At 41.0% G+C, this 10,000-nt stretch overlaps 2 non-coding genes and 1 pseudogene across 2 annotated transcripts; all 3 read left to right on the top strand.

Annotated features, from left to right (window-relative positions):
* The first annotated feature begins 4,224 nt into the window (after positions 1-4,224).
* On the top strand, positions 4,225-6,148 carry LOC135267801 (small subunit ribosomal RNA). Its single transcript, XR_010336173.1, has one exon. It is a non-coding gene; the product is annotated as a small subunit ribosomal RNA (ribosomal RNA).
* A 2,058-nt stretch (positions 6,149-8,206) lies between these two features.
* On the top strand, positions 8,207-8,363 carry LOC135267795 (5.8S ribosomal RNA). The gene has a single exon (XR_010336168.1). It is a non-coding gene; the product is annotated as a 5.8S ribosomal RNA (ribosomal RNA).
* Positions 8,364-8,839: 476 nt separating this feature from the next.
* The window catches only part of LOC135267797 (large subunit ribosomal RNA), an 8,185-nt pseudogene continuing 7,024 nt past the window's right edge, over positions 8,840-10,000 (top strand).

Consider the following 10,000-nt stretch of genomic DNA (forward strand, 5'->3'; position numbering starts at 1 on the left):
CTGCGACGAAATGCAGCGTTCATTTGACTTTGTACATAGTACAGACGAAGTACGACGTTTGCGAAGTACGGCACTCAAAATCGTGATTTTCATGTACGACGTTTATTTGCACGTCCTGCCGACTGCGACGGAGTACAGCGTTCAATTGACTTTGTACATAGTACAGACGAAGTACGACGTTTGCGAAGTACGGCACTCAAAATCGTGATTTTCTTGTACGACGTTTATTTGCACGTGCTGTCGACTGCGACGAAGTTAAGCGTTCATTTGACTTTGTACATAGTACAGACGAAGTACGACGTTTTCGAAGTACGGCACTCAAAATCGTGATTTTCTTGTACGACGTTTATTTGCACGTGCTGCCGACTGCGACGGAGTACAGCGTTCAATTGACTTTGTGCATAGTACAGACGAAGTACGACGTTTGCGAAGTACGGCACTCAAAATCATGATTTTCTTGTAAGACGTTTATTTGCAGTTGCTTCCGACTGCGACGAAGTACAGCGTTCAATTGACTTTGTACATAGTACAGACGAAGTACGACGTTTGCGAAGTACGGCACTCAAAATCATGATTTTCTTGTAAGACGTTTATTTGCAGTTGCTTCCGACTGCGACGAAGTACAGCGTTCAATTGACTTTGTACATAGTACAGACGAAGTACGACGTTTGCGAAGTACGGCACTCAAAATCATGATTTTCTTGTAAGACGTTTACTTGCAGTTGCTTCCGACTGCGACGAAGTACAGCGTTCAATTGACTTTGTACATAGTACAGACGAAGTACGACGTTTGCGAAGTACGGCACTCAAAATCGTGATTTTCATGTACGACGTTTATTTGCACGTCCTGCCGACTGCGACGGAGTACAGCGTTCAATTGACTTTGTACATAGTACAGACGAAGTACGACGTTTGCGAAGTACGGCACTCAAAATCGTGATTTTCTTGTACGACGTTTATTTGCACGTGCTGTCGACTGCGACGAAGTTAAGCGTTCATTTGACTTTGTACATAGTACAGACGAAGTACGACGTTTTCGAAGTACGGCACTCAAAATCGTGATTTTCTTGTACGACGTTTATTTGCACGTGCTGCCGACTGCGACGGAGTACAGCGTTCAATTGACTTTGTGCATAGTACAGACGAAGTACGACGTTTGCGAAGTACGGCACTCAAAATCATGATTTTCTTGTAAGACGTTTATTTGCAGTTGCTTCCGACTGCGACGAAGTACAGCGTTCAATTGACTTTGTACATAGTACAGACGAAGTACGACGTTTGCGAAGTACGGCACTCAAAATCATGATTTTCTTGTAAGACGTTTATTTGCAGTTGCTTCCGACTGCGACGAAGTACAGCGTTCAATTGACTTTGTACATAGTACAGACGAAGTACGACGTTTGCGAAGTACGGCACTCAAAATCATGATTTTCTTGTAAGACGTTTACTTGCAGTTGCTTCCGACTGCGACGAAGTACAGCGTTCAATTGACTTTGTACATAGTACAGACGAAGTACGACGTTTGCGAAGTACGGCACTCAAAATCATGATTTTCTTGTACGACGTTTATTTGCACTTGCTGTCGACTGCGACGAGGTTTAGCGTTCACTTGACTTTGTACATAGTATAGACGAAGTACGACGTTTGCGAAGTACGGCACTCAAAATCGTGATTTTCTTGTACGACGTTTATTCGCACGTGCTGCCGACTGCGACGAAATGCAGCGTTCATAGTACAAACGAAGTACGACGTTCACAAAGTGATGAAGTAAAACGTAAACAATAAATAATAATAATGCAACCCACAATACACTAATTGTGTATTAAAATTGCATAACCTACACGAAGTACGACGTTCAAGAATACTAAAGAATTTTATTTGTGTTGTATATAATGAAAAAAACAGCAAATTTTTTTGCAAATTACGTATCTGTAAATAAATGTAAACATTTAGCAACTAATCAAAATTGTTTTTTTTTGCCTAGATATTAAAGTAAAACATAAAAATACATTAAATTTATAAAATGCAACCCGCAGCACACTAGATGTGCATTAATATTGCATAACCTTCACGAAGTACGACGTCCAAAAATATTAATTTTTTTTTATATTGAGGTTAAAAGTGAGAAAACATAAATTAATAATAATGCAACCTGCAATACACTTAATATGTACTGATCTTGCATAACCTTCACGAAGTACTACGTTCAAATATAAATTAATATTACCCGCAATACACTAAATTTGTAGCAATATTGCATAACCTACACGAAGTACGACGTTCAAAGAATATTAAAGAATTTTATTTGTGTTGTATATAATAAAAAAACCAGCAAATTTTTTGCAAATTAACGTATCTGTAAATAAATGTAAACATTCAGCAACTAATCAAAAGTGTTTTTTTGCCTAGACATTAAAGTAAATTCATAAGAATACATTAAATTTATAAAATGCAACCGCAAGCACAACAGATGTGCATCAATATTGCATAACTGTTACGAAGTACGACGTCCAAAAATATTAAATTTTTTTTTATATGAAGGTAAAAAGTGAGAAAACATAAATTAATAATAATGCAACCTGCAATACACTTAATGTGTACTGATGTTGCATAACCTTCACGAGGAAGTACTACGTTCAAATATAAATTAATATTATTGCGACCCCGCAATACACTAAATTTGTATCAATATTGCATAACTTACACGAAGTACGACGTTGAAAAATATTAAATGTTTTATTTGTAGTTTGCATATAATAAAAAAAAAAACAAATTTTTATGTAAATTACGTATCTATAAATAAACGTACACATTTAACAATTAAATAAACATAGTATTTTTGGCCTAGATATTAAATTAAAACATAAAAATGCATAATATTTATTAAAATGCAACTTGCAATACAGCAAATGTGTATTAATATTGCATAACCTTTACGAAGTACGACGTTCACGAAGTACGTCGTTTACGAAGTGCGACGTTTACGAAGTACGTCGTTACGAAGTGCGACGGTTCACGAAGTACGTCGTTTACGAAGTGCGACGTTCACGAAGTACGTCGTTTACGAAGTGCGACGTTCGCGAAGTACGACGTCTACACATTAGGGCACTCAAAATTATTGTTACGTTGTACGACATTCAGACGTTCCAACTGCGACTAACTACAGCATTCATTTGACTTTGCACATACGACGAACGAAGTACGACGTTTACGAAGTACGGCGCTTAAAATAATTTTGTTTTTATTAATTAATTATTTTTTTAAAACAAACGTTTTTTATAATTAAATTTTATAATGGTTTAATATAAAATATGACTTTTTAATATTATCAATATTTAAAATATTTTCTCCCTTTTGTGTGTATGCCTTATAGTTATAGAGCTGTGCGCTTCGGTAGACGTCGCCTGTGGAGCTATGTCAGTGGAGCGGTGCGCACATCCAATACCGAGCGGCTGCCTCGATCGGTGTCGCGCTGGTATACATATGGTAGTGGGTGTGTGTCGATGCGTTGAGTGAGGCGATATGAACGGTGTAACGGTTTTAGTCGAAGTTTATCATAAATGACGACGACAAAACGACCGATTATGTATACGTTCTGCATTTGCTTCCAATTTATCGACGTTTATCGCACATTTCCGCTATCGAATTCGAATAGGGCTTTGCTTGCGAGATTGCCTTTATTTTGTGATTTTGTGGGCTCGCCCCAGTTCCCACAGCGAGATTGCGGATGCGGCAAAACGTATTCTCTTACGTTGGCGGTCCTTATGCAATCAAACTTTGTTGAACTAACAAATGTTTGTGATTTTAAACAAACAAAAATAATAAATGCGTCAACTCTCTAATATCCGAGCGAGAATATTTATATAATATTCGTAACGTTTATGGATTCGAAAGAATTTCATAAATTCACGTCGCATTCAATCTTGCGAAGAGTGAAGAGAATGTTTGAACTTTTAAATCGGCAAAGGTAAAAAATAATATTATAAATATTATTATTATGCCTTTATTGACCGATATATGTGTTGTGGTGTTTAACGACTACGACGACGATGATGACGAATACATTTATCTCTATATCGTACGAAGAGAAAGAAGAAACAGCGTGGCGTTACTTTCTTATATGTTAGATTGTTTCGCACACAACGCGCATATTCTTTCATCTTTATAAACGATGATGATGAGTATTTTATTCTCTCGTCTGTCTCAAAAAACACAAAACACAGTTCCCTGGTTGATCCCTGCCAGTAGTCATATGCATGTCTCAAAGATTAAGCCATGCATGTCTCAGTACAAGCCAAATTAAGGTGAAACCGCGAAAGGCTCATTAAATCAGTTATGGTTCCTTAGATCGTACCCACATTTACTTGGATAACTGTTGGTAATCTAGAGCTAATACATGCAAACAGAGCTCCGACCGGAGACGGAAGGAGCGCTTTTATTAGATCAAAACCCAATCGGTGGCGGTTTCGCCGTCATCGTACAACTTGGTGAATCTGAATAACTTTACGCTGATCGCACGGTCTCGCACCGGCGACGCATCTTTCAAATGTCTGCCTTATCAACTGTCGATGGTAGGTTCTGCGCCTACCATGGTTGTAACGGGTTACGGGGAATCAGGGTTCGATTCCGGAGAGGGAGCCTGAGAAACGGCTACACATCCAAGGAAGGCAGCAGGCGCGCAAATTACCCACTCCCGGCACGGGGAGGTAGTGACGAAAAATAACGATACGGGACTCATCCGAGGCCCCGTAATCGGAATGAGTACACTCTAAACCCTTTAACGAGGATCAATTGGAGGGCAAGTCTGGTGCCAGCAGCCGCGGTAATTCCAGCTCCAATAGCGTATATTAAAGTTGTTGCGGTTAAAAAGCTCGTAGTCGAATTTGTGTCCCGCGCCGCCGGTTCATCGTTCGCGGTGTTAACTGGCGTTTCGCGGGACGTCCTGCCGGTGGGCTTAGCTCGAGAGGGCGGCCCAACTCAATCCCGCCGCGGTGCTCTTCATTGAGTGTCGAGGTGGGCCGGCACGTTTACTTTGAACAAATTAGAGTGCTTAAAGCAGGCTAAAACTTCGCCTGAATACTGTGTGCATGGAATAATGGAATAGGACCTCGGTTCTATTTTGTTGGTTTTCGGAACCCCGAGGTAATGATTAATAGGAACGGATGGGGGCATTCGTATTGCGACGTTAGAGGTGAAATTCTTGGATCGTCGCAAGACGGACAGAAGCGAAAGCATTTGCCAAAAACGCTTTCATTGATCAAGAACGAAAGTTAGAGGTTCGAAGGCGATCAGATACCGCCCTAGTTCTAACCATAAACGATGCCAGCTAGCGATCCGCCGACGTTCCTCCGATGACTCGGCGGGCAGCTTCCGGGAAACCAAAGCTTTTGGGTTCCGGGGGAAGTATGGTTGCAAAGCTGAAACTTAAAGGAATTGACGGAAGGGCACCACCAGGAGTGGAGCCTGCGGCTTAATTTGACTCAACACGGGAAACCTCACCAGGCCCGGACACCGGAAGGATTGACAGATTGAGAGCTCTTTCTTGATTCGGTGGGTGGTGGTGCATGGCCGTTCTTAGTTGGTGGAGCGATTTGTCTGGTTAATTCCGATAACGAACGAGACTCTAGCCTGCTAAATAGGCGTATTTCGACATCCCAAATGCCGGCTGGAGCCGGGTTCGCCCGGTCTCTATGTGCGGTTTTTACTGTCGGCGTACAAACAATTCTTCTTAGAGGGACAGGCGGCTTCTAGCCGCACGAGATTGAGCAATAACAGGTCTGTGATGCCCTTAGATGTTCTGGGCCGCACGCGCGCTACACTGAAGGAATCAGCGTGTCCTCCCTGACCGAGCGGTCCGGGTAACCCGCTGAACCTCCTTCGTGCTAGGGATTGGGGCTTGCAATTGTTCCCCATGAACGAGGAATTCCCAGTAAGCGCGAGTCATAAGCTCGCGTTGATTACGTCCCTGCCCTTTGTACACACCGCCCGTCGCTACTACCGATTGAATGATTTAGTGAGGTCTTCGGACCGGTGCGCGGTGGCGTTTCGACGTTGCCGATGTTGCTGGGAAGATGACCAAACTTGATCATTTAGAGGAAGTAAAAGTCGTAACAAGGTTTCCGTAGGTGAACCTGCGGAAGGATCATTAACGTGTAAATGTTGTTGTTTAGTTGTCACACATACACACACATTTTGTCTGTGCTGATCAACAAAAAACACACATACATACACTATTCGTATGATGATCAATTCTCATACAAAATTCTTTATTATGCGTCGAACGGAAAAGCAACAACGGGTCGTCTTGCATTAAGCGGATCTGTTGTTACGTTTTTCGATTTATTTTATAAATCGATTGTAAACGTGCCGTAAACGACGTTTTCAAAGAATTTTTTCGAACATTAACACGAATCAATATTGTCGAAAGATGGTTATGTGCTAACGTTTTATTATTGCTTTCGCAGTGCCGGTCTTAGCGTATTTCCATCATCGTATTCGCTTCGAAAAAAAGTACTAATACACAGTGGTGGTGTATAATTAATGTGCAAGAGATGTTGTTGTTGTTGTTGTAGTATTTGTATATGGTTGGAGTTATTTATAATAACAAACAAGAATGAATGAATGAATAATAATGGTGTCTGCCAATACGATCGTACTTTATGTACACGACTAAAACTTTATACATACAAACCATAATAATAAATAAACTCGAAACAACCAACAACAAAATTAATACGCTACTGTACATACAAATACACATTTATACATACCATCATTTTACTTAACCGATGGTGAGTGATGTTTGAAAAATAAACGCTTAGGCTTACGGTTTTGTAAGCCAGTCTTTGCGTATTTTCTTCATCGTATTCGCTTCGGAAAAAAGAAAATAAAGATGGTGTATAATTAATGTGTAAAAGAGATGTTGTAGTTGTAATTTAATTTGTAAATGGTTGGAGTTTATTAATAAATAAAAGGGGCTGTCTATTCGTCTGTACTTTATGTACAAGACTAAAACTTTATACATACAAACCATAATAATAAATAAACTCGAAACAACCAACAACAAAATTATTACGCTACTGTACATACAAATACACATTTATACATACCATCATTTTACTTTACCGATGGTGAGTGATGTTTGAAAAATAAACGCTTAGGCTTACGGTTTTGTAAGCCAGTCTTTGCGTATTTTCTTCATCGTATTCGCTTCGGAAAAAAGAAAATAAAGATGGTGTATAATTAATGTGTAAAAGAGATGTTGTAGTTGTAATTTAATTTGTAAATGGTTGGAGTTTATTAATAAATAAAAGGGGCTGTCTATTCGTCTGTACTTTATGTACAAGACTACAAAAACGTTTTATAACAATAAAAAGCTCGAAACAACCAATAACAAAATATACTACTACTATACTACTATACATACAAACGCACATTTATAAATACATAAAATCAATTTACTTTATCGATAGTGAGTGATGTTTGGAAAAAAACGCTTAGGCTTACGGTTTTCGGGTACCTGGGTTCCGCATGCGTCGAAGTAATAATTTACTTTAACGACGCGACGAACCGTAGGAATCTAAATAAAAAAGTTTATTAACTTTTTTAGATTCTGTGGGTTTTAAATGATATACGCCCGACTGACGAAGGAACGTTTTGCACTGCCTGTGCTTTTCTTTTGATTCGTTTTTATGTCGACGGACGTTCTTAGAATGCCCACCAAACGACGTATCACACAAAACACCCTACAATTGTATTGTTTGGTAAATATTGTTGTGATTAAGTTTGTAGCTGTGGCGTTTGTTTGAAGAAAACGTCTGGTTTTTCGACATATTTTCTATTTAATAAATATACATAATGCTTATCGCAAAAGGAGCAGAGTTTTATAGACAAAGTTGATAGAGAAAAAAAACCTAATAGATATATATACGTATTTATAAAACGTTAATATCATCGGGTTATTCTTTATGTAAACTTAAACTATAACTGCATACTCTTTTCGATAAGTAGAAACAAATGCCACTTTAATTAAATAAAATATTATAAAATATAACGCCGAACGTTTCTTTCGATTGGTCCGTTTCTCACATATACATCACAATTGTAATAACCTTAAGTAGTTATTTTTGTTGTTGTGTGATGATGAAACGATTTCGATGTGGAACGGTGCGTTATGTAATAATATTTTAAATTTGTTTGAAAAGATTACCCTGAACGGTGGATCACTTGGCTCGTGGGTCGATGAAGAACGCAGCTAATTGCGCGTCAACTTGTGAACTGCAGGACACATGAACATCGACATTTCGAACGCACATTGCGGTCCTCGGATATACTGTTCCCGGACCACTCCTGGCTGAGGGTCGTGTCAATTTCAAAGACTGCTCGGTTTTTGTCTTAAACACAGCGCACAATGTTGTGTAGACAATTACGTCGGAGCGTGTTGGGTGCAAATATGACGCGTTACTATAATTGTTAATTGATTGTCGGTTGTCATAATAAAATATTATGCAACGTAGACAACAATAAAAACAATATAAAAAATAACGCGGCATCCTAAAACGCAATAGCGGCTGACATTCTTATTAGTTTGTTGGTACAAGTTGGTTTAGACGTAGCACGTCCGATATTAAAAAGCAGCCACAACGCTTAAATTTCGAACGAAGCGATCGTCGTGTCCGAGACGTTAAAGTTGTTTATATGCATATTTTATGCACTATAATTAACAACAACAACATTCTCGCAACGACGTCAGATCGATGTTTGAAATTGTTTGGAGGCAGCCATATAAACGGAATACGTGTAATTATCGTCTGACAAAATAAAGGCAAATTTATATTTGCGACCTCAGAGCAGGTGAGACTACCCGCTGAATTTAAGCATATTATTAAGCGGAGGAAAAGAAACTAACTAGGATTTCCTTAGTAGCGGCGAGCGAACAGGAAAAAGCCCAGCACTGAATCCCGCGGCCGAAACCGGACGCCGGGAAATGTGGTGTTAGGGAGGATCCGTCATCCCGAGATTGTGCGACGCGTCCAAGTCCATCTTGAACGGGGCCACAGCCCATAGAGGGTGCCAGGCCCGTAGTGACCGTTGCCGATAACGGGAGGATCTCTCCTCAGAGTCGGGTTGCTTGAGAGTGCAGCCCTAAGTGGGTGGTAAACTCCATCTAAGGCTAAATATGACCACGAGACCGATAGCGAACAAGTACCGTGAGGGAAAGTTGAAAAGAACTTTGAAGAGAGAGTTCAATAGTACGTGAAACCGTTCAGGGGTAAACCTGAGAAACCCGAAAGGTCGAAAGGGGAGATTCAGCGTGACTCGATAGCGGCGCTAAATGATCGTGCGACGAACGGCGTACGCGTCGTTCGCGCCTTTTGTTTATGCGAACCGAAGTCGAACGCGTGCACTTCTCCCCCAGTAGGACGTCGCGATCCTTTGGGTGTCGATCTAAGGCCCGCGGTGGAGCCCGTTCGAACGGTTCGCCGTTTCGGACGAACCCGCGGTGTTTCCCGGTCGACTCGCTCGAAGGTATGCATATGGCGCCGGGCCGCTACACAGTTAGCGTCCGACCATTGGCAAGCGCGTTCGTTTATGACGGTAATCGCACCTGGTGTCGGTTCTGTCTACGAATGGCTGTTCGCCAATGAGTTCTCGGACAGACTCGGTTGAAACGCCGATCTGCGACGCTATAGCTTTGGGTACTTTCAGGACCCGTCTTGAAACACGGACCAAGGAGTCTAGCATGTGCGCGAGTCATTGGGACATGACTAAACCTAAAGGCGCAATGAAAGTGAAAGTTCGTCTTGCACGGACTAAGGGAAGATGGGCGGCCGTTACGGCTGTCGCCCCGCACTCCCGGGGCGTCTCATTCTCATTGCGAGAAGAGGCGCACCAAGAGCGTACACGCTGGGACCCGAAAGATGGTGAACTATGCCTGGTCAGGACGAAGTCAGGGGAAACCCTGATGGAGGTCCGTAGCGATTCTGACGTGCAAATCGAT

The sequence above is a fragment of the Tribolium castaneum genome, unplaced genomic scaffold (genome assembly GCF_031307605.1).
Source record: "Tribolium castaneum strain GA2 unplaced genomic scaffold, icTriCast1.1 ptg000096l, whole genome shotgun sequence".
Taxonomy (NCBI): domain Eukaryota; kingdom Metazoa; phylum Arthropoda; class Insecta; order Coleoptera; family Tenebrionidae; genus Tribolium; species Tribolium castaneum.